General features: G+C 47.6%; 1 protein-coding gene across 5 annotated transcripts in view; it reads left to right on the top strand.

The window, feature by feature from the left end:
- The first annotated feature begins 5,070 nt into the window (after positions 1 to 5,070).
- Positions 5,071 to 23,609, top strand: part of Dgk (diacyl glycerol kinase 1) — a 650,907-nt gene continuing 632,368 nt past the window's right edge. For all 5 annotated transcript variants that reach the window (XM_075691755.1, XM_075691752.1, XM_075691754.1 and 2 more), the window contains exon 1: positions 5,071 to 5,593. The gene's annotated coding sequence lies outside the window, so the exon portion shown is untranslated. The remainder of the gene's footprint in view (positions 5,594 to 23,609) is intronic.

The raw sequence follows: 23,609 nt of genomic DNA, 5'->3' as shown, positions 1-23,609 counted from the left end.
TGGATCTGACCGCTGGTACGATCTGTTGGGAACTCGGCGCTGACGCCCGTGGTTGTACCTGGGTCGCAAGCCCCAAGGGTAGCGTTGGCCTGGCGGCCTGGGGTACAACTGGAAGCATCCGAAGGTCCCGGCAAAGCATGAGTCGACTGGTAACAACGAAACAACTTGTTTATTTTAACATCGCAAAGAGTTGGCGGTCAGGTTTGACCGTAGTAGAGAGACGGGAGAGCACTTCACTCAACAGAAGAAATCGGAGCCCTCCCTTTGGCGTCCGGGGGCAGCTGTTTTTATACTCTCGCAGTTGAGGGCAAGAAGGAACCCCTCAAAAGACGAGCACGTGAATGTACAATGGGCTAATGGTGACGCACACTGTCGTAGCGATGCCGTAGCACCATGTCGAGCACGATCTCGTAGCACCCTGTCGTGGCGCTGCCGGTCGGACACAATGACTGTAATGAGAGGATGGTCCCTGCTTTGGCATCGCCTGTTTCGGGCACAATGACTGGAACGAGATCCCTGCTTTGGCATCGCCTGTTTCGGGCACAATGACTGGAATGAGATCCCTGCTTTGGCATCGCCTGTTTCGGGCACAATGACTGGAATGCGAGGATGATCCCTAGGCGGTCGCATCGCCGCAGTCGCGCCTGGAAACACCTGGCGATGAGTGTTGCGGCGACGACGATCGGGCCAAAATGTCTGCCGCCCCGCCGCAGTCGCGCCGGCAAAACCACGTGTCGCAGGCGAAACGCAACAGGGGTTGTGAATTCGAATGTTTCCACTGTAAGCTTTGCCGTCGACTTTCAAGCTCGTACTAGTGGCACCATGATTCGTCCCCGGTCACAATTGCCGACAAGAAGTCGTCACCCTTATGTGACACCGGATCATATGAGTGAAGGCAGCGCCGAACTTCGTCTTCTGGCAGTGGTTCAAAATCTTGGGCAGCCATTGCGCACACAAGAGCCGATAACCGAGATGTTCATGAATTATGGTGTGAACCGAACCATGACTGATGTTCACACGTTCTACCAGTTCATCGATGCTTATCCTCCGTTCTTGTCTAATCAGCTCATTAACCTTTGCAATTGGGGTGGGGGTGATTGCACGGTGGCTTTAGCCTGGTCTTGGGTCGTCTTTGCAACTTTCACGTCGTCCTTCGAACTGTTTGCGCCAACGCTTCACAGTGACCAATAAGATGCAATATTCAACGTACACGTGCGGCAGCCACACAGCGACTAATTTCTTTTTGGGAAACACCTTCAGCTGTCAAAAACCCCACAACACCACGCTATTCAACATTTGAAGCGTGCATTACGTTACGCAACCATTTTCAACCCAGTGCACGAGAGCATTAAAGAGCATTTATCCTCGCAGCTGCGTGTCACTTTTGTAAACGAGAGTTACCGGTGTGCTACGCGCATGCCTCGCAGATAATGAACAGAACATTTATTGCGCAGGGTTGGTTGGCTCACTTTCATCCGACTCGCCCTCGTACATCAGAAATGCGAAGATACAATGGGTTATACAAATGCAAACCTACGGCTTGATAAAGGGCAAGAAAGTGCCACTGGAAACAAAGTTCACTACACGTGTACACAAAACCTCGCAAAAAGATATTTAAATATACGTATAAATCTACAATAAATCGGCGTATCTAAGAAAAAGTCGCTGCATATAATGCATCAAACAACGCACATAAACATGTTACGCAGTCACTTATTTACATATTGCAGCATGCTAAGGCCCGCCCACTCTCCCTCCACTCCCCCCGATGTATCGCGCGCGATGGAAGGCGGCGCGCTTCCTCACCGCTTTTCTCCTTTGCTCACACAAGGCTGAGTCACCATCGTCGACTCACCCATGCACCCGCGCCCGCCCCCTACGCTTTCATTCGCGCATACAACATGCGGCGCGCGGTCACTATGTTATCGCCCTTGGACTTTATACGGAATATGAGGGCGACGGCGACGGCAGGAATGCGCCTGGAGTGTCCATATAATTGCTATCGCGATAATATAAGAGCAGCCGGCAACTGAGGAGTCCCGCGGCCCATTACTTTCCGCAAAACAACAAGAAGTAACAAAATCAAACTTTCACCATACGACAATTCGCTGCACCGCAACAGTGTCTTTCTTTTTCTTTTGTTCAGCGGAGCACCGAAATAAAAAAAAAATGCGAAGGAAAGCACGTTGGCCACAATTAAATGCCTACTTTGGGCGCCTGATGTGGCCAGCGAAGGAATACCGTAGAAAATGTGAGATGCTTGGTCCACAGAGAACCATACGCATACTGCTCGGTATCCTACAAAGGCGAGACAAAAGACTTTCCGGAGAGGTTGCGATAGCATCGAAGTGAAGGTGATGCCCTCAAGCGAACACGTTGCAATCCGTAGAGTTCCGACTGTGATGGCGGCAAGCGGCCATTGTTTCTTTTTGTCATCTGCTAGCCAGAAAGCGTCCATAACGGCCAGGCCAAAATCCACTCGGCCAGAGAAAAGCGAACGCGCACCGAAGTGCACATCACGGTGGTCGGGGCTACACGAGAAAAACGCATGCGCTATGGCTGACTCTGGCAGCCCGCCGGTAGCGAGAACAAGAAAATTGAAGAGGCTCAATGTGTTCTCAGGAATAAAAGTCAAAGTAGAAAAATAAATGAAAATGTAGTTACCTTTGCTGGCTTTAGTGTCTTGACTTGGGTGCTTAGGCACAGGAGAAAAAAATGTTCATATTTTTTTCTGTGACATGAATGCACAAATGAACCACCACAAAACTTCGTCTCATGGGATCTCGCTGCAAGCTTTGTCAGCTTGATTAGTAGTGTGTTGATTTGGCTTGTGTCGTTGTGTGTGCAGATGTGCGAATTTAGAAAATTCAGTGCACTTTTGGCGTCAAATGTTTATAACAACATTAAGCCCAGAAAGTTCCGAAGTTTACTATTCACTTTGTGAATTGTGTGGTGAGAGTTTGTGGTGAGAAAGGGGCACGACTTTGCAACTGTCAATGCACCTTTCGCCTCAAAAGTTTATGTGAACGTTATACCCATAAAGTTTCGGAATTGAAATCCATGCGCTCCTTAGATTCCGCGGCCACCGCGAGATCCCGCGACGAGCCTGCTCGCCATCATAACACCCGTGAAACTTTGTGCTCAGATGGGCTCCTTGCGTTATGCGACTCCCGGTGGCGACTTTACAATTACTAGCAACGGGGGGTGGCACTTGCTGAGGCGCCGTGCATTTGCGCGCATGCGCGGGTAAGAGCGGGTGCGAGAGAGAAAATTGGGGGCGGGTGGCTTTTGCTCCTTGAATATACGACTCCGCCTAGGCACCACGGAGGAGTTCCTTAGCGCGTGGTCTATGGGTTTTTCCCTAGGCGTGCCGGCATTGCGGAGTGGGGTCGAGTATGTTTATGCTCCGACGCTGGCTGCCGGCGCGGTGAAACAGGTGAGAATATCGCAGATGTTTAAGTGGGAGCAGTAGCGACTGTGGAAGAGGCCGGTCCGCCTATATTGAAAATCTGGAATCTGGAAAATCTGGAGCGCCTTAGCAAGCGCGGTTGAACGCGAGTGGCTGAAAGGGCGCCGGTGATGCTCTACACCCCTGCAACTACTATGAGAATACGCTTCTCCCCCCTAATGCGTTTTACGCTAACCTAACCTAACATTAACCTAACTTAACGAGGCCGAGACAAAATGACAATAATGCTCACGACGTAACGGTTGTGAGAATATGCCGCGCCACCCTACGCCTTTTACGCTAACCTAACGTTAACGTGAGGTAACGTAAACCTAACCTAAACCTAAGCTAACGTAACCTAACGTAGACGAGACGCAAAGCCAATAATCCACACGGCGTGGCGTCAGGAAATCGCGTTCAACCGTGGTCGCTAAGACGCTCTGCGTTTATTTCACTCAAAGGGGACGACTCAGAAATGCTCCTGAAAAGTCTAGGAGAGCAGACCCGGCCTCTACTAAACGAATATTGCTCCCTCGGGAAAATAAGCTTTTTATTCTTCTCTTTTTTCTTCCAAGGTAAACTGCCGTAAGGCGCGACGAAGTTATAATCCGGCACGACTGACTCAGCACCAGCACCGCACGCACGAGAAAGTCTGTCCGATGCACCTTTATAAAGACACAGCAATCAGTCAGTTCGCGCTGGTTCACCTGTTTCACCGAGCCGGCTGCCAGCGTCCGAGCGTAAAAACTATAACAAACTCTACCCCACTCCGCAATGCCGGCACGCCTATAGGGACAAACGCCTATAACACTCGTAAAGAAACTTCACCACCAGCCGCGCTTGCTCAGTGGCTATGATGCTGGGCTGCTGAGCACGAGATCGCGAGATCGAATCCCGGCCACGGCGGCCGCATTTCGATGGGAGGCGAAATGCGAAAACACACATGTGCTTAGATTTAGGCGCACGTTACAGAACCCCAGGTGGTCGAAATTTCCGGAGTTCTCCACTACGGCGTGCCTCATAATCAGAGAATGGTTTTGGCACGTAAAACCCCATACTTTAATAATAAAGTTCTCCACCGTAGTGCCTAAGGCAGAGTCAGATATTCAAGGAGCAAAGGCCCCCCATGTTTTCTCTCTCGCACCAGCTCTTACTCGTTCCTGCGCAGAAACGTCGAGCGTCTCGAGAAACGCCACGCCCCGCTGTATCTACTAGCAATTATAAAAATGCTACCGCGCCCTACGACTTCTGCCGGCACGCCTAGGGAAAAAGGCATACAACACGCGCTAAGAAACTCCTCCGTGGTGCCTAGGCAGTCATATATTCAAGGAGCCTAAAGTCCCTACATTTCCTTTCTCGCAACCGCTCTTACTCGCGCATGCGCGCAAACGTCTGGCGCCTCCGCAAATGCCCCACCCCCGCTGTTACCTATTAATACGCTGGCCGTACAAACAGAACTGCGTTGCTTTGACGTCGGCGGTGACGCTCAAAAAGCGCGCGTCGCCGCCGGCGCGCCAGCGCCTAGCGCGCGCGCGCTTCGGCGGCGACTTCGCGAGCGCCACTCAGCGCCGGCGCTCGGCGTCTCGTCGCGGCGGCGCGCTGCTGCCTATAACCGCCGCCGCATAGTGCTGCTTTCGCCACAGGTCCTGCACCGCGCATAGCGCTGCCTCGGGTGGGCCGCTCGGGCTGTCGAGAGAGAGAGACAGGAGGCGGGCTTTTCCTCCCTACTTCCTACCGAAACCACTCACACGTAACTCTCGGCACACCTGCTACTACACCATCCACCGTCTGTGGCACACCGTGTTGAGCCCGTCGCCCGCCGTTCCTCGGTGAATCCGGCCGCCGGTGAGACTGCCCGGCGCTGTCGCTGCCGTGTTCCTCCCTTCAACGGCGAAGAACGCGGTGCAGCCGGCCTTTGGATTCGGCGCCACCGGCGACGGTAGCGAAGAGGCCCCGGAGAGAGTTGCTGTCGTCGTCCTCGTCGTCGGAGAGCAGACGACGTCAAGCGGCGGCGGTGCTGCGTCGTCTGCAGCGGACAACCGGCGGCGGGCGGTTGCGTAAAAACAGCTTCGCGCCACAGTCCCCTTTGCCGAGGAGGTCCCGTCGTGACGAGACCACGCCTTTCGACGGCCCTGCCTTGCCGAGGTGGGTTGCCGCTTCTTCTTCTGCCTCCCGACTCCCGTTTGTCGTCGTCGGCGGCATGGTTATTCCTTTCTTTAGCTTCTCGTTCTGCCGGCGCGACCGCTGTTCTCGTTCTTGGTTGTGATGGCGCGGCACGTTGATACAATGAAACCAAACGAGATCATAAAGCAGGGACCAGCTCCATGTCCCGATTATCACCGCTGCCGGTGCCTGCTTTATTAAACTATATTGGCGTGAAGCAAGCGCCACACCTGTGGCCCTGTTAAGTAGCTGGAAATCAAGCCTGTGCTTCACGAAGTACATAACGCTTTGAAACGAATATACTCTCCGGGACAACCTGTTTCCACCGGAGCAAATGTGCTACACAAAAATCTTGGCATATGGCTCTGAAGAAGACACGCGACCGTTGTGAGGACAGCTTCTTACTCGCCATACGTTGCCGATGAAGGCACATCCGGATTGTTTGTTTACCGTTAAGCATCCGTGCTTTCTATAAAGCATCGCGCCATAGCCGTCGGATGCAGTGGCGACATCGAGCCACTGCGTCGTTGCTCACTCGAGCAAGTGCCAACCCTCGTGTTTATCGCTGATCAAAAGAGCGGGATGAGCTAGATGGACCGGAGATAAGGAGCTCTAATTATAGCTCCGGCGAGACTGGCGTAGACGGAGTCGAGGTGAGGACGTGAGCCTGCGATAAGCTGCGCGCGCGGTGAGTGGCTTTGCTATCCACTGGGCACTGGCGTGAAGCGATGAGGGATGGATGAAACGAGCGAGCGCACCGTGTTTCGCAAGAGGACATCGCTGCCTTTCGCTATCCCTGGATATGGCCGCTCCTTAACATCTCCCTTGCGATGTGGCGATAACCTCGTCACTTTTTCTCGATTTCTTGGCGTCTTCGAAGCTAGTCGAGGCTCAGCATAAGAGATTCGTCGAAACGAAGTGTTTCTGTTTCCCTCTTTCTATTCTCACCTTTCTAACGATTACTTCGAACTTAACTTTTATTAAAATATACTCCGATGTCTCTGTACAATCTGTTTATAATTCACGCAGCAGCAGTACAAACATCCCGCATATCGAGATAAAATGGGTTTCTCAGCCGCTTTATTGTGCAGTGCATCGTATATGCATGTAAGAACATATGCTCTTAAGATTTAACCCTTTGGGGCTTATCTTGTCCCAAAACGATAATCGTCATCTATCTTGCCTGCGTTTCCGTTTTTCAACGCTTCGAGCACGGTACTTCCAGGTCACGAACGGCGTGTGCGTTATCAGCGTGACATAGCATTCTCGACGGCAAAGTAGCGAGCGCAGAGCTTTTCAAAAAAGGAAACGCAAGCAAAGCAGATGATGATTACGGTTGTGGGACAAGATAAGCCCCAAAGGGCGCGAACTTTTTTAAGAGTGCAAAGTCGCATTGAGTCCTTTCATGCGAAGACTGTATTAAATTTTGTGTGCTTTGTTTACTGCTCAATATGTTCTCGCGCTTTACGAAAAGGATCCCATTTTCTCGCACATACTGTTACGGTAAATGACAGTTACTACTTTAAACAAGCGTTAAGTTACACATTATATATATAATGACGTAATTTTGTCTGTAATGTTCCGTGCGGGTAGATATAACCAAAGGGGCATAAATTATAAACACTGCATTGACAGCGTTTATGTTTATCAAATGTGATTATTATTTACTGTTTGTAGCGTTGTGTTCGCACATCAAAGCGTTCTCCATAATCTTGGTGATCATTGCCGCTTAATCAAACAACCTACAAAAAATCTACGAATGTTATCTGCGTCTATGCGTTTATGTAGTCATGGCTGAAGCTTTTTTTCCGGAATAGACGTGGGTAATTTTTCCCATGTGGCCGCATTAGAAACTCGAACTGTCTGGAGAGCTGAATCTATAGGATTAATGAGTGCTGATAGTACATTAACAAATAATATCATTATGACTGTTGTTTGCGGTGTGAGCATGTGTCTTCGGGTTACAAAACTTAGATTTACGAAAATATTAAAGAGACAAAGTAATTAATTGTGAAAGCATTAAACAATAGCACAGTCAAGCAGTCAACTTTACTATTTAGTCCTCATTTGCAGAAACCAAATGGGCGGCAAGAACACTGAATGCCTGATCAGGAAGAGTGACTATGTACATCCGATGCTACTTTAAGAGAGAGAGAGAGAGAGAAAGCAAGGAGAGGAAAGGCAGGGAGGTCAACCACACGAGCGCCCGATTTGCTACCCTACACTGGGGAGAAAGGAAGATCTAATAGAACGAGGAAAAGGGGGAGACAGTGAACCCTGCGCTCCCAAAGTCGGGTGCAAAGCAGGGCCACACCGTAAAGCAACTGCAACGTGGAGGACGTGAAAGGACGCAGACAAACAAGCGCTAACTACTGACCTTTATATATGGCCATTCCTAGATGAACTAATATTTGTCTTATGCTGCATAACAGAAAAACAAATCCTTACGTGTGAAGAGCAAGGAACCGCGGGGACAAGCTTTCGTGTCTGCACGCCTGGCGGTTATATGCGGCTGGCTCCTGGTAAGCGGGCTTTAATTATGGGAGCATATACTACGGGAAGTGGTGAGTTCACTTAATCTGCCAAGTGGAGGAGAGCTGATTGTTTGCTGCGGGTGGTGGGGTGGAAATGCGGTTGTTTCCACGTGCCGGGTGGAGGCAGGCGCAGGGCCATGTCCTGTTCATGTGTGTGTGTCTGAAGTAATACCGTCGAGCGATACCTTTGCGTGGTGTGGTATTGAAGACTATATGTCTCAGTGCCTGGGGGCCAACGCTATCTGCGGGTAATTTCTTTTGTACAAGTTTTTAAAAATGCTTTTCTGTTCGGTTCACTGCTCGGTCGCACGCGATCTACCGTTTGTGTCGTGGCGGAAATTTCGCTGTTCACTGCGCACTGTGACGTGCGGAGCGCGCAAAGTGAACCAGATGTACGGAAACTTGCATTTCGGGTGCACTATAACTGTACACGGGTCCAGTGTACATAGCTCAGTGGCTATGGTGTTGGGCTGCGGAGCACGAGGTCGCGGGATCGAATCCTGGCCGCGGCGGCCGCATTTCGATGGGGGCGAAATGCGAAAACACCCGTGTGCTTAGATTTAGGTGCACGTTAAAGAAACCAAGGTGGTAGAAATTTCCGGAGTCCTCCACTACGGCGTGTCTCATAATCATAAAGTGGTTTTGGCACGTCAAAACCCATAATTTTATACCTGTACACTGGACAGATCGAATCGTACCTGAGCAGCTGTTGACACTAATGCACGACGATAAATATCAGTCATACTGGTGGACGTGTCCACATCCAAAATTGACTGATTTGCGGAAAGTACATCCCCTGTCTCACCGTAATATACTTTAACCTTGACGCTTGTAAACCGCTTTTTCGGTATCTGTTGACCATGTATAGTTCCAGGAAACAAATGTTATTTTGTGCAGCGCAGATTAACAATTCAGCGCCAGCTTTGACCACTGGCTTGCGCAAAGCCGTTCCGCTATACCATCCATGAACGTCTGCAGATATGGCAATGGACAGTTCTTGAGGACTCCTTGAATGCGTGCATCGAGGTAATCCGGAGTCGGCTTACTGGTTCGATAAACCTGTTCTTCCAATCGGCACCGCAGGAAGAGGACGCGTAATGTCAAATCAGGGCTCTTCGAGTCTGGAGGCCACACAAGTGCGTTAACGCACGAAAGCTCCTTCCGCAATTTTAGGCATCTGTGGACTGTCCTAAATGACGCCACCATCTGCGGTTGTTATAAAGGGGCTGTTGTGGAGAGATTGTGGTAAAAAAATAAAATACCTCGGCTACTCGATTTCGCTGTTGCATAGAAAAAGAAGAAAGAAAGGAGAAATTAAGTTTGAAGAAGAAAAAATAAAAACGTCCCTACTACAACAAAGCTGATTTGTCTGTACGAGTTTGCATATAAGAAAGAATTTCGCCTCCTCTTCTTAGTAACGAAGTTTTTTTTTTCTCAAACGAATGTAACTTCGGAACTTATGTGTCAACTTAAAGTGTGCACCGACTTTACGGACCACCTGTGATTCGGGGAATTGGAAACAGAGCCCATCGTTTCTTTTTTCAGTCCAACTGTTTAGTCAGCTGTTGATGGACCCGCATGACTATTTACGACAAGCCACTTTGTTATTGAAATACTTGCACATACGTCAAAACACTGAGCCTTTCACTGACAAACTAACCGTTCCCGACTGCCTTTATTTCACTCTCATGAAAGGTTTTTACTGAATTAGCATTTTGTTTGAAGTGCAAATGAGATACTTAACAGCACAGTATAGGAATAGTTGCTTTTTTCGTGACGATTACGATTGATCTCGTGGTCCTTTGTCTTAAGGTGCCATAGCCTCCTTTTACACACACATTACTGTTTTGAACATGAAGCCTCTTGGCCGACAGTGCACGTGGCTGCTCTTTAATGTTTAAAGGTTTTCACATCGCTCTAGGTGATGTGAATAGCGTACGAATTAGCGTAGAGGTCAAAGTATAGGATAGCGTAGAGATTAACGTGGATGCTCGGCATTAGCACTCTCGGAACTTTATACAGTCCTTCAGAAGTGAATCACAAAGCGCAGTAAAAGCTTACGACTAGTCGCATTGACCGCGCGATTTCACGACCGTCAATAGTCTGAGTAGCTTGATTTGGCGCCGGCAAAACCGAAATGTTTCGCGTTTTTCACAGGTCGCTCCATACTTCCACGATATGAATAAACTGAATTGAATTGAAATAAGTTGATTTGCTGTTGCATTAGGACCTTAAGTGGATGCAGCATCGTGCTAGTCGTTTAGCCAAATAGCATGTTAATGCTCTAGTTAATGCACTTGGTGGCACATACACTATGGGTGTCGCTGTGAATATTACAGCATGTCAGGTACGGTTTGTTTTTGACCGACGGAGCATGTTTCAAACGTCACCTACACGTTTTGATCTACATAGCTAAGAGTCGAGTTTTAAGATATGTATACTATTGTAAATTCATTGCACAATGTCAACTCTATGAAAATATAAATTGAGCTCTTGCTACATAATGCCCCCTCAGGGCGCACTCGAGGTAATTTATATCGGTTACTTTAGGAAGGTGTTCTTAACAATTTATGTGTCCGTGTTGCAATAAGTTACGTAATCAAGGAGAACTGGTATCAATCACCACAGAAGGTGACAAGATTTCTTTTAGGCGTATACGACACAATTAAAATTTACTCAATTAAGAGCATTAAGAGAGAACGAGAAAATAGAGACGTTATACTTAATCAAAGATGCAAATTGTCGGCCTTGTGGGTGGGTTATCATTACTGAATCTTTTTTCTTCAGACGGTAAGGCGTGCAATACGTATCCCTCAAAATAAAGATAAAGAAAAGACACGGATAGATGGATGAATGAATGAATGAATGTATGTATGTATGTATGTATGTATGTATGTATGTATGTATGTATGTATGTATGTATGTATGTATGTATGTATGTATGTATGTATGTATGTATGTATGTATGTATGTATGTATGTATGTATGTATGTATGTTAGTGAATGCATGTATAGCTCAGTACTGTGCCCTTCGCGGGGCGCATATGCACTTAAAGCGCAGTCAACATAATTATCCCGTCCTTACTTAGCTGGCATGTCTAGTCTTTCTGTAACGCTGTCTAGATGGACCATTCTGAGCATTTTGCGATTGCCACAAAGCTCTTGACCAGCGCAATAGCGCAATCCGCTGTCGACCTAAAGTCGAGCGTGCTAGAAACTGGCGTCACGTGGCACAAATAGACAGCACTTGTCCATACAGCGCATCATCAATTATTCAGAGGTACTTAATGGTCGAATTAGGGTAAATGTCGAGGTACTAGCACTGGGATGCCACCGTTGCGGTAACAGTAGCCATAGGAGTCTTCAGAACTGCTGACCATATGCGCAAAAGCGATCACATAAGCAGGCGCGCAAAAAAGTCGCAGTTTCGCCTGGAAGGTGAACCATCGATTGCGATAGCAAATTAGTTGACAGCTATACGAAGTAAGGATAGCAGTTTTACCTGTCGTATAAACTTGTAAACATTAGCTTACTAACTAAATGAACAAGCATGGTGTCACGTGCGCCAAGTCAATGTGAACACATCTCCCTCGATTCCCCCGGAAGCTCACTGTCAAAACGCTGGAGCGAGGAAACGCGGCAGCTGCAGCGAGCGAATTGACCTTCATGCTGCCCCTTGCTTCAACGCGAATTAAGCAGCGAAAACATAGCGCACACGAAGCTATCAGCACTCCTCATCGCAGATCGCCTTCAAAATAGGGTCTGCGCGGCCGCACGCGGCCACGTCATGCGCAGCAGCCGCCGGAGTAACCCCCCCCTTCCTCCCTCCCCTCACCCCGGTGCCTTGCTCGCGCCAGAAGACGGCGCGTTCCTCCCCGCTTTCCTCCCTTGCTCGTGAGAGATTCAGCCATCATCGTCGGCTCTCCCTCGCAGGCTTTCACCCGTGCATACAGCATACGGCGCGTGGAGGTGATGTTATCGCCCTTAGTTTTTATACGGAACATCATGGGGGGGTGACGGCAAAAATGTGCCTGGAGTGACCGTAAAGTTCTTATCGCAATAAAACATATTTCAGTGCTTTAAACGCACGCGACACTCGTAAGCATGTTCATGGCTTTATGTTTCCCTCGTACACGTTTGGTGCCCACGACGCAGCTTTGTGCGATCGTACAACTGCAGTGGACCAAGGGTCTGGTTACAACTATACAGCGCTTTGCGAATTCAGGTCACACGCGTGTTAGCAGCGGCGATGTACAACATTCGGAGTTGGGCTTCTGAGGGACAGCGTATAATGCAGATCCTCTGCTCCCATTACGCAAGTTGTGTTCGCCCCAAAACGCGAGCCTTCCTTCGCTCCCTTCACCGGATTCGTATCCACGCGCACCGCACTTTTCAAAATTGCCTAGATGTTGCAGCACGGAGCGCGCCGCCCGGTTCTAACTGAACAATCTCTGGTACTGAATACTCTCTCGGAATGTGTGGTCGATTCCGCTGGCCACACATGGACGCGTGTAACGGACCGCCTCTCGTGAAGGTGCACTATAGGCGCGGTAGACTCGGTACCCGCCCCGGTCATCCGCCAACCTAGCAGTTAACACTAATGGTTGCGTAGATGGAACAACAGGGAGGCGAGTGCGCGATTTCATTGGTCCGTTCGCGTGCCGGTATTCTTAGGATACTGCTTGTCCTGCAGTGTGCAGTAGTCGCCAGCACAAATAAAGCAAGGCGCTGGAGTTTTTCGCACTTCAATCGATTGATTCTTGCCTGCGCGTCGTACGTTGTGAAGCTATCGCGTGGCATTACCTCTACTACGTTGGCGCTTTAAGTTTCTTGGCCCCTATCTGCCCAACTTAATTGCGAAGCTCACTCCACCTGCAGTAACGGACGAGGCGGTGGCAGTCCGCGTGGAGTAATGAAGAGGGCAGCAAGGGTCATAAATGTGCTGGCTTTAACGTTGTTCAGTCAACGCTGCCTTAATTACGAATTTTTATAATAATTTCCGACAGTACTGTTCTCGGTCGATTGGTGTGAAGAGAGCCTTGGCTACTCCATTTCTCTATGTTAGACACAAGTAAATAAAGAATAAGAAAAGCCAAATAAGTTGATAATAAAATTAAGTAAATAAAAGCAAAAAATTGACAATGAAGATTTGCGTAGCATTGCGATAGCGGTCCAGACAGACTTTAGATGTCCAGTGAACTATCCGCTGCGGCATCGTTGTGCCTATTGTGATTATCTTCGACAGTAGCCAACTTTTGTTGCTTCAGCGCTCAATTCTCGACGCAGTTATACAGTCGAACTTTTTGCTCACGCCTTGTGCGGGCAGGATGTCCCGAGGCTAGGCACTTACTGCATGCGTAGAGAACGTCCTTACCAATTTTCGTATTTGACTCGAGCACCTCAAAGGAGGGACAGAAGCAAGGCGACTCACCGCTGCCGTAAAGGCAAAGTTGAATAATTTCCAACTAGCTCAAATGTCCACCTGACTTATCTTTTTAACTATTCGCAGAACATTAGCCCGATTTGTTTCTGCGAGCCTTCTTGTTACTTCGAGAGGCTCACAAGGAGAATGCAAACTGAGGTGAAAAGAGACGGCCGTGAGTGCGGGCGAATAAGGGCCTCGTTCTGAATTTGCGATTTCCAATGACAGTTGGGATGTATCACTAAACATACCTGAAAACATTTCTGCTCGTAGGTGACATATCTTACTGTCACTTTCAATTCGTGACTTGTCAAGCTTGGAACCGTCACAAAATTTGTACATCTAGATTTGCTTCACTGATGACAGACAGAAAAAAAAAGAAAGAAGGAAAAGAGGGTCATTACGCAGGTTGGCATTCTAAAACGAGGCAAGATAGTTTAGAAATGAACTATTGATTGTGTCTACTCGACACGCATATAACGACAAAAGCATCCTTTCTCTTCGAATCACTTGATAAATGCATCATATAAAGGGTAGTACCCTTTGCGACTTTTTTTAAAGATGCATTTATGTATGTGGCTGCGATGGGTAGATTACATTTTAATCTCACAATGGCTTGAACAACTACCTACCATACTAACAACTACCGTACTTGCTACTTTTCTGTCTTGCTGACTGTGTGTATGTTTGTCAGTGATATGTATATCCATCATCTTTAGCTACCTGAGATTGAGTTGCTAACGGTAATCATTATAGGGTTATGATCGTGTAGCACAAAACGAAACGCAATAGGCTGCACGAAGTTACTGAACACATGTAAACAGTTCTCGCACCAAAGATCTCATATTTTCAATAAATTGAGAGTGAAGCCTAGAAAAAGAAAAACCCCGCGCTGCCGGCGTGCTGCTTTTCCTCTTCCACTTCACTGCGCGCGGAAAACGATTGCAATAATGCATAGTGCGCTGACTGTCGTCAATATGCTTTGTTTGTATGCCCGCTGTATTGTGTTCGCCTTAGGCGTCTGTATCGTGGTCTTCACTGCTATTATCGACACGCACCTGTAGAACATTATTTAGCAAACAGCGCTAATAACGAGACAGAAAAGAGACACACGACACAGGTGCTGACTTCCAACATGTATGTTTATTGAGCGAGCGCAGAATATATAGGCAGAGAAGTAATAGTAAACGACAGGAGCCGTTTATGAAATACTTGAAGAGGGGACGCTCCTGCGTAGGACAAACGGGACGCTGGCTCAATGATCGCCTCCGGAAGTACACCAACAACATAAAACAAAAACGCAGCAGCAATCTTGCTCTGCATTGCAGGTCATGTAAATCTACCCATATTTTAGAAAAGTCACTGTCATCCAAAAGCACGCTGACCAGCGCACGCGTGAAATTATCGAAGCATTTGCCACCATCCAACATGGTCCTTCATGCACAAGTTCACCATGCATCCAGTTATTAGACAAGGAAATCACGTATCTGCAAATTTAACCGATCTCCGCCCACCTCCAATCTCAAGTCATTCTTCTCATGTTTCCACGCCATTTATGTTTTTACTATTACTTCCCTGCCTATATATTCAGCGCTCGCGCAATAAGCATACTTGTTCGAAGTCAGCGCCTGTACGTCTCGTGTGCCTCTTTTCCGTCTCCCGTTATTCGTGCTATTTGCTAAAGAATGTGTTCGTACCAAAAGGCCTGGCTAGCCAATATTCTGAAGTAGAACCTTAGGTTGTCGCTATAACCGGATGTTTTGCTTGCTAATGTTATTACGAGTGTGTTCGAATTAAACGGCGACGCGATCTCCTTACGCGCTCGCTTTAGTCGAATTCTTACAGTGCTATACGAGACTGCCTCCCGGCACTGGCGGCTCGAAAGACGGCAGCAGCCACGCGCAAACTCCAACGTGCACGAATAAGCGAAGGGCTTGGAGCGACGTCTGAGATGAGTTGCACGACCGAGTCAACTTTCGCCGTCGTCTCCCGCGCTTCAATATCGCCAGCGGGCGGCGCCCAGCTCTCGTCCCAGCTGCTGTCCGACGACGCTCTGGCGGCTTTAATACTGCACGCTGTATATACGACGCAGTGCATTTCTTTTTCCGAGAATTTCCCGCAGAACGGCCTTTCCGCTGCTTCTATGCTCGTCGCTTACATATATATATATATATATATATATATATATATATATATATATATATATATATATATATATATATATATATATATATATATATATATATATATATCTATATATATATATATATGTGTGTGTGTGTGTGTGTGTGTGTGTGTGTGTGTGTGTGTGTGTGTGTGTGTGTGTGTGTGTGTGTCGGCAGCAGGCGTGCTGTGCGCCACGACAGGAATAGAGCGAGCCGTGCGATCAGCCTGCGTCAATAAGATAGCCGCAGCTGCGCGCGAGAGCATACGAGGCACAACGATGGCTCAATCGAGAGAAGCTTCCCCCGGACACTCGTCGTCCGAGGGCCGGGCACGCTTTCATTTCGGGCCTGCCCTTGCGAAAGATGCTCGGCGCGCGGAAGGAAGAGGCGCAGTTGTCGGGCGTCCAACGTGTACACGCGGACGTGTATGCGTACGTGTATATATAGCTCGTCCGACGTTATACGTGTATTCGGCATGCGACCAGAGTGATACAGCCAGTTATATAGCCCCCCATTTCCAGGCGCGCGGATTACTTTGCGCGCCGTTCATTGTAGCGAGGATGCGGAGGAAGGTGGATATCAAATCTCGGGCTTCGTCCGGACGAAGTCCAAATGGTCGCTCATTGCTGAAGCAACGAACTGCGTCAGCTTGCTCGACCTTCGAGTCCGGGCCCACATCGGACAGCGCGCACTCCTCTCCTGAGTGACTCTCAACAGCACTTCGACGACGCGTCTATTCTACGACGCCTGTATATTCCTCGTTTATTAAAGCCCATACATTGCAGCTTAAGAGGGAAGAGGCGCGTTCAGGCGCAGAATGATACAGTACCATGTCCTACGTTATATAACATTATATGTTGCTCAGTTTTGCCCGTAGATCGAGATATTCAACGACTGTTGCGAGCGCACGTGAGCAACTGCTCCACATCACTATCTGCTCTGCAAGCAAAGCTCCATGAAGGCGCCTGCAGTATGAAAAGCATCGCTTACGATGCCTAAAGGTATATATATATATATATATATATACGTGTAGTTGGCGATGCCACCAGACTATTATACTCCGAGGGCTCCCCCTCCGATACACGCGGGTTTCCAAAGTCCCGCTGAATCATTCAGAAGTCTCCAAGACCGCACTATAAGCGTGACCCGGCTCAGGTTAGCCAACCTGTTCAACGAAAAAAAAAAGAAGATTTGAATAGCACTGTGCAAGATACAAGTATAAGACTTACGGGGCTCGGTAGGCAGTGTTCCGACAACCGAACACCGTCGGCCTTAAAATCGCATCTCGCATCGTGTTTCTCAATAATTTTTTTTCGTTGAACAGCTTCGCTAGCGTTATCTGGGACACCCTACATAGCGTCGAGCATGGTGAGGAGGTAATGCATTTTCTCCCATATTCAAGCGTCCGTGAGAATGTTGCACGGGCTGAAGGTCCAGCTATGCATACAAGGCCGTGGGGACGTCGAGCCAGAGCATCACACAACTGCACTAACGTAGGTTTAAGTTACTGCATTGGCTGTCAGTTTGTTGTCTGACGTCACGGCCCATAGCACATATAGGTCTTCTGTTCCAGCTGTTCCAGCTGTAGTTGCGTGCCTGTGCAGCCATGACCGACTATAGGTAACAGAAGACCTATATGTGCTCTCAGCCGTGACGTCAAACAACCAACCGAAAGTCAATACAGTAACTTAAACCTACGTTTGTGCAGTTGTTAGTGCACTATATTGTTTTCCCATTGCCTTACATTATTTATCGCACCACGTGCCTCGTTCACGTACTTGCTTGGACGTCCAAAGGAGCTGGGCGCAGCTATTGACTGATAAGTCGAAAGTTCGTCTTTTGGAGCGTATACGACAGAACTCACTGAAATCACCGCACCGACTGGCAGTGGGCCAGTGCCGTCAGCGCCTTCGCAGAGGTAGGGGCAGTATGGGAATTGACGAGCGGCATCGGAGCTGTGGCACGATCGCGCCTCTGTGACCGCGTGACTGTTTGCATCATCTCCGGCCATGCCTCCAGGCGCTTGGTGAGCCATATAATGCTTTCGCATTAAAGTATTGGTGAGGTAATGCCACCTCATCTTGCCAAGCTGCGTATTCATAAGCTTCGCAGGGTGCATTGCGCGCGCTCCACGGACGTCATAGCTTCCTTGGAACACGCGCAGTTCTGGCAGTTTGGACGCGACACGATGGAGCTGCGGGCGTCGTGATTTGGAGAGGAACGACGGGGCGCAGCCGCTTATTCCTGGCACTTATTAAGCCGTTCCGTTCTCAGAGCGGAGGTTCTCGTTCGGTAATCCGCAACGCGGAATTAACGCGCCGCCGTTGCGAGCTTGCGCCGCATGGGCTTCGACGCACGGCGCCACGTCGCGAACGCATCGTTTGATTACGTCGGGCGCGGCCGCTCACTGGTGGCATTAATTACCGGGCCGAACGGGTCGGATATTGACATTTGAAATAATGAAAGCTGGGCGGATTGCTTTACGTTGTCCCGGTATATATTGTTGCTCCCGTGCCGACATGGAAAATTCGTGTGTGCTTGCGAAGAGGAGTGATTAATAACTTGGAAATTTGTGTTTCCGTTGACTTGACTGGATTTTGAAGGAAATAATGCTTGGAAGAGGCAATTCTCGAGAAATTAACGACAGTGAGGGTTAAGTTTAAAACAGAGAGAGCGTGAGAGATGAAAGGCAGCGAATTTAAGTTTAAAAGAAATATATCTTTAACAGGATCTCAGTAGTGCCGCTCCTGTGCCCGCTCTTGTAGAACACCTGCACCGGCGTAGAGCTGTTGAACTTGGAATATCTAAGTGGAAGAACACGGTAAAACCCACAAGCTTTAAACAAGAGTCACGCGACTTTGAAACCGCGTGATGGACTTGCATGGGTCTTTAATATTCATGCTAGGCCCTATGCAGCCACCAAAAGTGGCACAACGGAAAGGGGTCGAAAGCGTCTCATGACTTCTTGGCTGACGGCGATTTACTCATTTCATAGTCAGTGCTATCAATCCGGGTGGAAAATCGCTAGATGTAACGATTATAACCATTGCTAGCGGAAAATGAGAAACTGACCCATATCTACGAAAATTTTGAAATAGCGGCATACTGAATGTCCGCATGATGCTTGATAAGATTTCAGGAAATAAGATATTTGTATTAGAGTTATTTATTAGAAAAGCGGTTTGAGCGGTTCGCTTCACTAGCGTAGTGACACCTCCATGACTCCGTTCAGCGTTATCCACAACACCTCGGTGCTCGGAAAGCTGGCGTTTGAAAGAAGCGCGCTGCACCTCCGAATCTCTTGCCTGGACAAACGCAAGACGAGAAGCGCGTATGATAAGGTTTGTTTTAATTTGGAGAGATATTTAAAAGCCACCGAGTGCTGGAGAACGTTTTACTTGAACCTTCAATGAGCCAATTTGCAGGCAAGTAGAAAAGGAATTGAGCATCAAGTTTCCAACTGATCAACTCCCCAGTGAGAATGTACGGTGGGATGAATCAACTAGTATGTCTAAATCGGATAAAATTGGTGTATCATGAATCATTCGCTAATTACTCTACTAATTCATGAATATGGCTTTTGCGGAAATCATGCAGACAGTGTAACGACTTCATGTAAAGTTTAAACTAATCCAGAATACTTATCCGCCGTAGACGCTGTAGTAAGTAGCTCAAACAATTTCTTCACCGACTAACTTATTAGTCTGACACCGATACTCCCGCGTCCTCCCCCTTTGGTCCTACTCCCCGCGCTTTCGCTTTTTTTTTCATCTCTTCTTTCCATCTTTATTTCCCTCCTTACCGTTCTCAAAGTGTAGGTTAGCAAACCAGAAGCCTCTGCTTACTGCTTTTCCTCTCTCATTTCTCGTTCGCCCCTCTCCCCCTCTCTCTTTCTCTGCAACACCTGTTTTTAGTTCCTATTGATGGAGTTGTAAACTTGGTACTTGAATGTTTTAAAATCTACCCTTTTACGCAGTGCCAGTGGCATGTGTGTACGCCTTTGACTTAGTGGTACCGTCTGCGCACGTGCGCGATGTCATCGCCTTTCATCACTCACTCACTCACTCTCTCTCTCTCTCTCTCTCTGTCTCTCTCTCTCTCTCTCTCTCTCTCTCTCTATATATATATATATATATATATATATATATATATATATATATATATATATATATATATATATATATATATATATATATATACATATATTTCTCTCTCTCATCTTTCCCTTCCTCCTTTTCTTTCCTCCTCCTCCTGACCATCTTTTTTTTCTTTTTTGCAATTGCAAATCAATATTTTGTTACCAGCGGTCCTTTAAATCTAACTTTAATAGATTCAACAAATTACGTTCACATCGGCACAGCTGTGACTAATGAGTGCAGTCTGCTTTCACGTGCATTTGAAATAAAAGAATCGGAATTGGCTCCGAGCCAAAGGTTCGCTTTTCCACCGCGCAGCTTTGAAAATGTTTTTGCAGTGTGTGGTTCGCGCAGTTCACGCAACTCAGCTCTGAATTGCAGTCCACGTGCTGAGTCTTCGCGCAGCTAAGTGTCGCCGAAGCTTGCGTGCTGCATGCTTTGAAGAGCGCTACCCTCTCACATCCTCGAGCGCATGTCGTTGAGCGCACCACTTTGTGAATGTCGCGTGGTTGCTCTTTTCAATCTCCCACCTTTTCGTGAAGGTGACTCCTTCGCTGCAGTGTAGCCGACTACAACTCATTATGGAAAATAGAAGTGAGGCGTGCAGACAGGGCACAAGAGTAGAGAAGTGGACAACACGAACGCCGTTCGTGCTGTCCACTTCTCTACTATTGTGTCCTGTCTGCACGCCTCACTTCTATTTTGCATAATGAATCCTTACCAACTAGCTCAGCTTTCTGTCGTTCTAAGCCGACTACAACTACTGACATTGGCCGTCACTGCACACAACATCAGCTCAACTCGCTGTCGTAGGTGGTACGCGCGTTAAGACGAGACCGTTCGCGTCAGATACAGCCGTCTCTCGCCCTGGTGACTCAGCGAAGCTAAGCGCCATATATGGCGTTCTGCGGCTCAGCACGAAGTCGAGGGTTTCTTTCCCAACCGCGGGAGTCATGTTCCCTATTGGAGCAGAGTGCAAAAAAAAAAAATGCTATTTGGGTGCAGATTAAAGAACCCCACATGGTCAAAATTAAACCGGAGCCCTTCATTACGGCGTAGTCCGTACATTCGTTTGGAACCACACAGTTTGACATAACGGCACGTGGTTGTTTTCAGTCGCACCGTGTAAGAAATTCTGGCAGTTTGCGCGGGCTAGAAAGCTTACATGCCTTTAAAAAATTTATTTTAACATTCTTTAAAGGTTTTTGATGTCCTGGGTTAAAAATAATGTTTTAATAGTGACTTAATGAAAAAAGAGAGCGCTACGAAGACAAGGACGAAAGAACAACATGTACGACAGACAAGGCGCTTTTTGATTGCGATGAGGTTGATGCACGTGGCGATGGGACATGGTTGAACTTGTGAAGACAGGAAAGAGCCCAATGTAGAAGAAATCTGAAGCAGCAGAAGCTTGATGTGGGCGAGTTGGTTGAGCATACTTAACGAAAAAAGAGAGCGCTACGAAGACAAGGACGAAAGAACAACATGTACGACAGACAAGGCGCTTTTTGATTGCGATGAGGTTGATGCACGTGGCGATGGGACATGGTTGAACTTGTGAAGACAGGAAAGAGCCCAATGTAGAAGAAATCTGAAGCAGCAGAAGCTTGATGTGGGCGAGTTGGTTGAGCATACTTAACGAAAAAAGAGAGCGCTACGAAGACAAGGACGAAAGAACAACATGTACGACAGACAAGGCGCTATTTGATTGCGATGAGGTTGATGCACGTGGCGATGGGACATGGTTGAACTTGTGAAGACAGGAAAGAGCCCAATGTAGAAGAAATCTGAAGCAGCAGAAGCATGATGTGGGCGAGTTGGTTGAGCATACTTAATGAAAAAAGAGAGCGCTACGAAGACAAGGACGAAAGAACAACATGTACGACAGACAAGGCGCTGTTTTTTAGTGACCTTTTTTAGTGACCGTCGCAAATATGTTACCGCCGCCAAGCATATCTGAGTAATGATCGCTTGGCGACTTGTGACACGAAACTTGGACGAAAAAGCAGACGTGGGCAAGCTGGCACAATGAGAATACCGGCTTGACCTTTCGCAGTCCGGTCAATCTGACAGCGCGGAATTAATGATGAGCACTTCTAAGCAACGGTATTCCACGAATCAGAATCTATTTTGGTCATTTAATTTGTAGCCTGTCAGCGGATCTTACCGGTAGGTTTGAGACACAAAGTATAGTCAGCAATCCTGTTTGCTGTGTCTTATTTATTTGATATCCATGGCTTTTTTTCTTTCATTTTTTTCTCTAATTGTGTTTGGCGACTTGAAGAGGACGGTTCATTTCGACACTGAGCAGGCCTGCATTGTTCTCCTATCATATAAAAAACGTAGAACCCGAGCAAAATGCCGATAGTTATTGGATGGCTTGCGCGAGCAGTTATGTGCAGTAATTTTCTCTAGCGTAATGTTACGAAAGTGGCGAGCAGGTATATCAGAGCGTGTTACCTCCGCGTATGTTACGCAAATTTTGCTATGGAATGACATGCGTTGCTATTTGAGGAAAGAACCCAGCAGGCAGTGCGACCAAGGCTGAGTTTCTTGCATCGTGTATGTCATTTTCTTGTGATGGCGGCAGAAAGACAGCGGGAAATGTTGTAATTTTAAGCAATAGGGTTGCGTGAGCGCCGACGACACTTGGAGAACTACCGCTGCTGCAATCATGGCTGTCTATTTCAATAGGTTCACGTGCCTTCCACTCTCTTATCGATCCTAATTCAGTGCAAAAGGCTGGTGTATAACAGAAATTAAAGTTTTTACCAAATACAGAAAATAACATTTACCGCAATTACTAATAACGAAAACACTGCGGGTTTTCTTCACGTCCAAGCACTGTAAAACGATAAAACTCAAAGTTAAATTAGAAATAAATTCGTAAAGAGTCATTCAATGGTTCATAGGCTAGTACTTGTAGAATGTAAAGATTATACATTTTCAATTTCAAGGGCGTCGGTAAACCTCTGTTAATAAGCTAATTGGACATTGCGATTATTCATATATCAACGACCAGCTCTTTCAGTAATTCAACAAGTGGAATTGCGCTGAGTAAACGAACGAACGAACGAACGAACGAACGAACGAACGAACGAACGAACGAACGAACGAACGAACGAACGAACGAACGAGCGAGCGAGCGAACGAACGAGCGAACGAGCGAACGAACGAACGAACGAACGCACGCACGCACGCACGCACGCACGCACGCACGCACGCACGCTTCGTTCATGCACCCAGCATTGCAGAAAATATAACAGAAATCCGCTTTCACTAACATGCCTGTTTTTCCTTAGCATTACTCTCAATTGTTGCCACTCGGGTATAAAAACAATGCGTCCTTTGCAGATGCGACTGTCTGCTGACGACGTGATGGCGCAATAGGCTATAGAAGGAAAGAAGAAACAGACAGAAAGAGCGCTCTTTCGGTCCGTTTCTTCATTCCTCTCATAATCTTTTGCGCCACAAACATCTTCAGCTATGCACCAACTATAGACCAAGATCGTACGTTGCTAAGCGACTGTCTGCGTTTAGACACGTCAGTGTCGTTCCTGTCACTCCATTTACTTATATTGTCCCCATTTGTTACATTTGAAAGATCTGGTCTCTTTTCAAATTGGCGCCATGGAGTAATCCATATCTTAGTGTTTTGTAACCGTTATTGGCACTGTGTTCATTCAAACGAGAAGGTTTATCCTCCAGCAAAAGCACATATTCTGCTTGAACGCTCGTGTG

The sequence above is a fragment of the Dermacentor variabilis genome, chromosome 5 (assembly GCF_050947875.1).
Source record: "Dermacentor variabilis isolate Ectoservices chromosome 5, ASM5094787v1, whole genome shotgun sequence".
In the NCBI taxonomy this organism is placed as follows: Eukaryota; Metazoa; Arthropoda; class Arachnida; order Ixodida; family Ixodidae; genus Dermacentor; species Dermacentor variabilis.
This window is presented reverse-complemented; position numbering and strand designations above follow the sequence as displayed.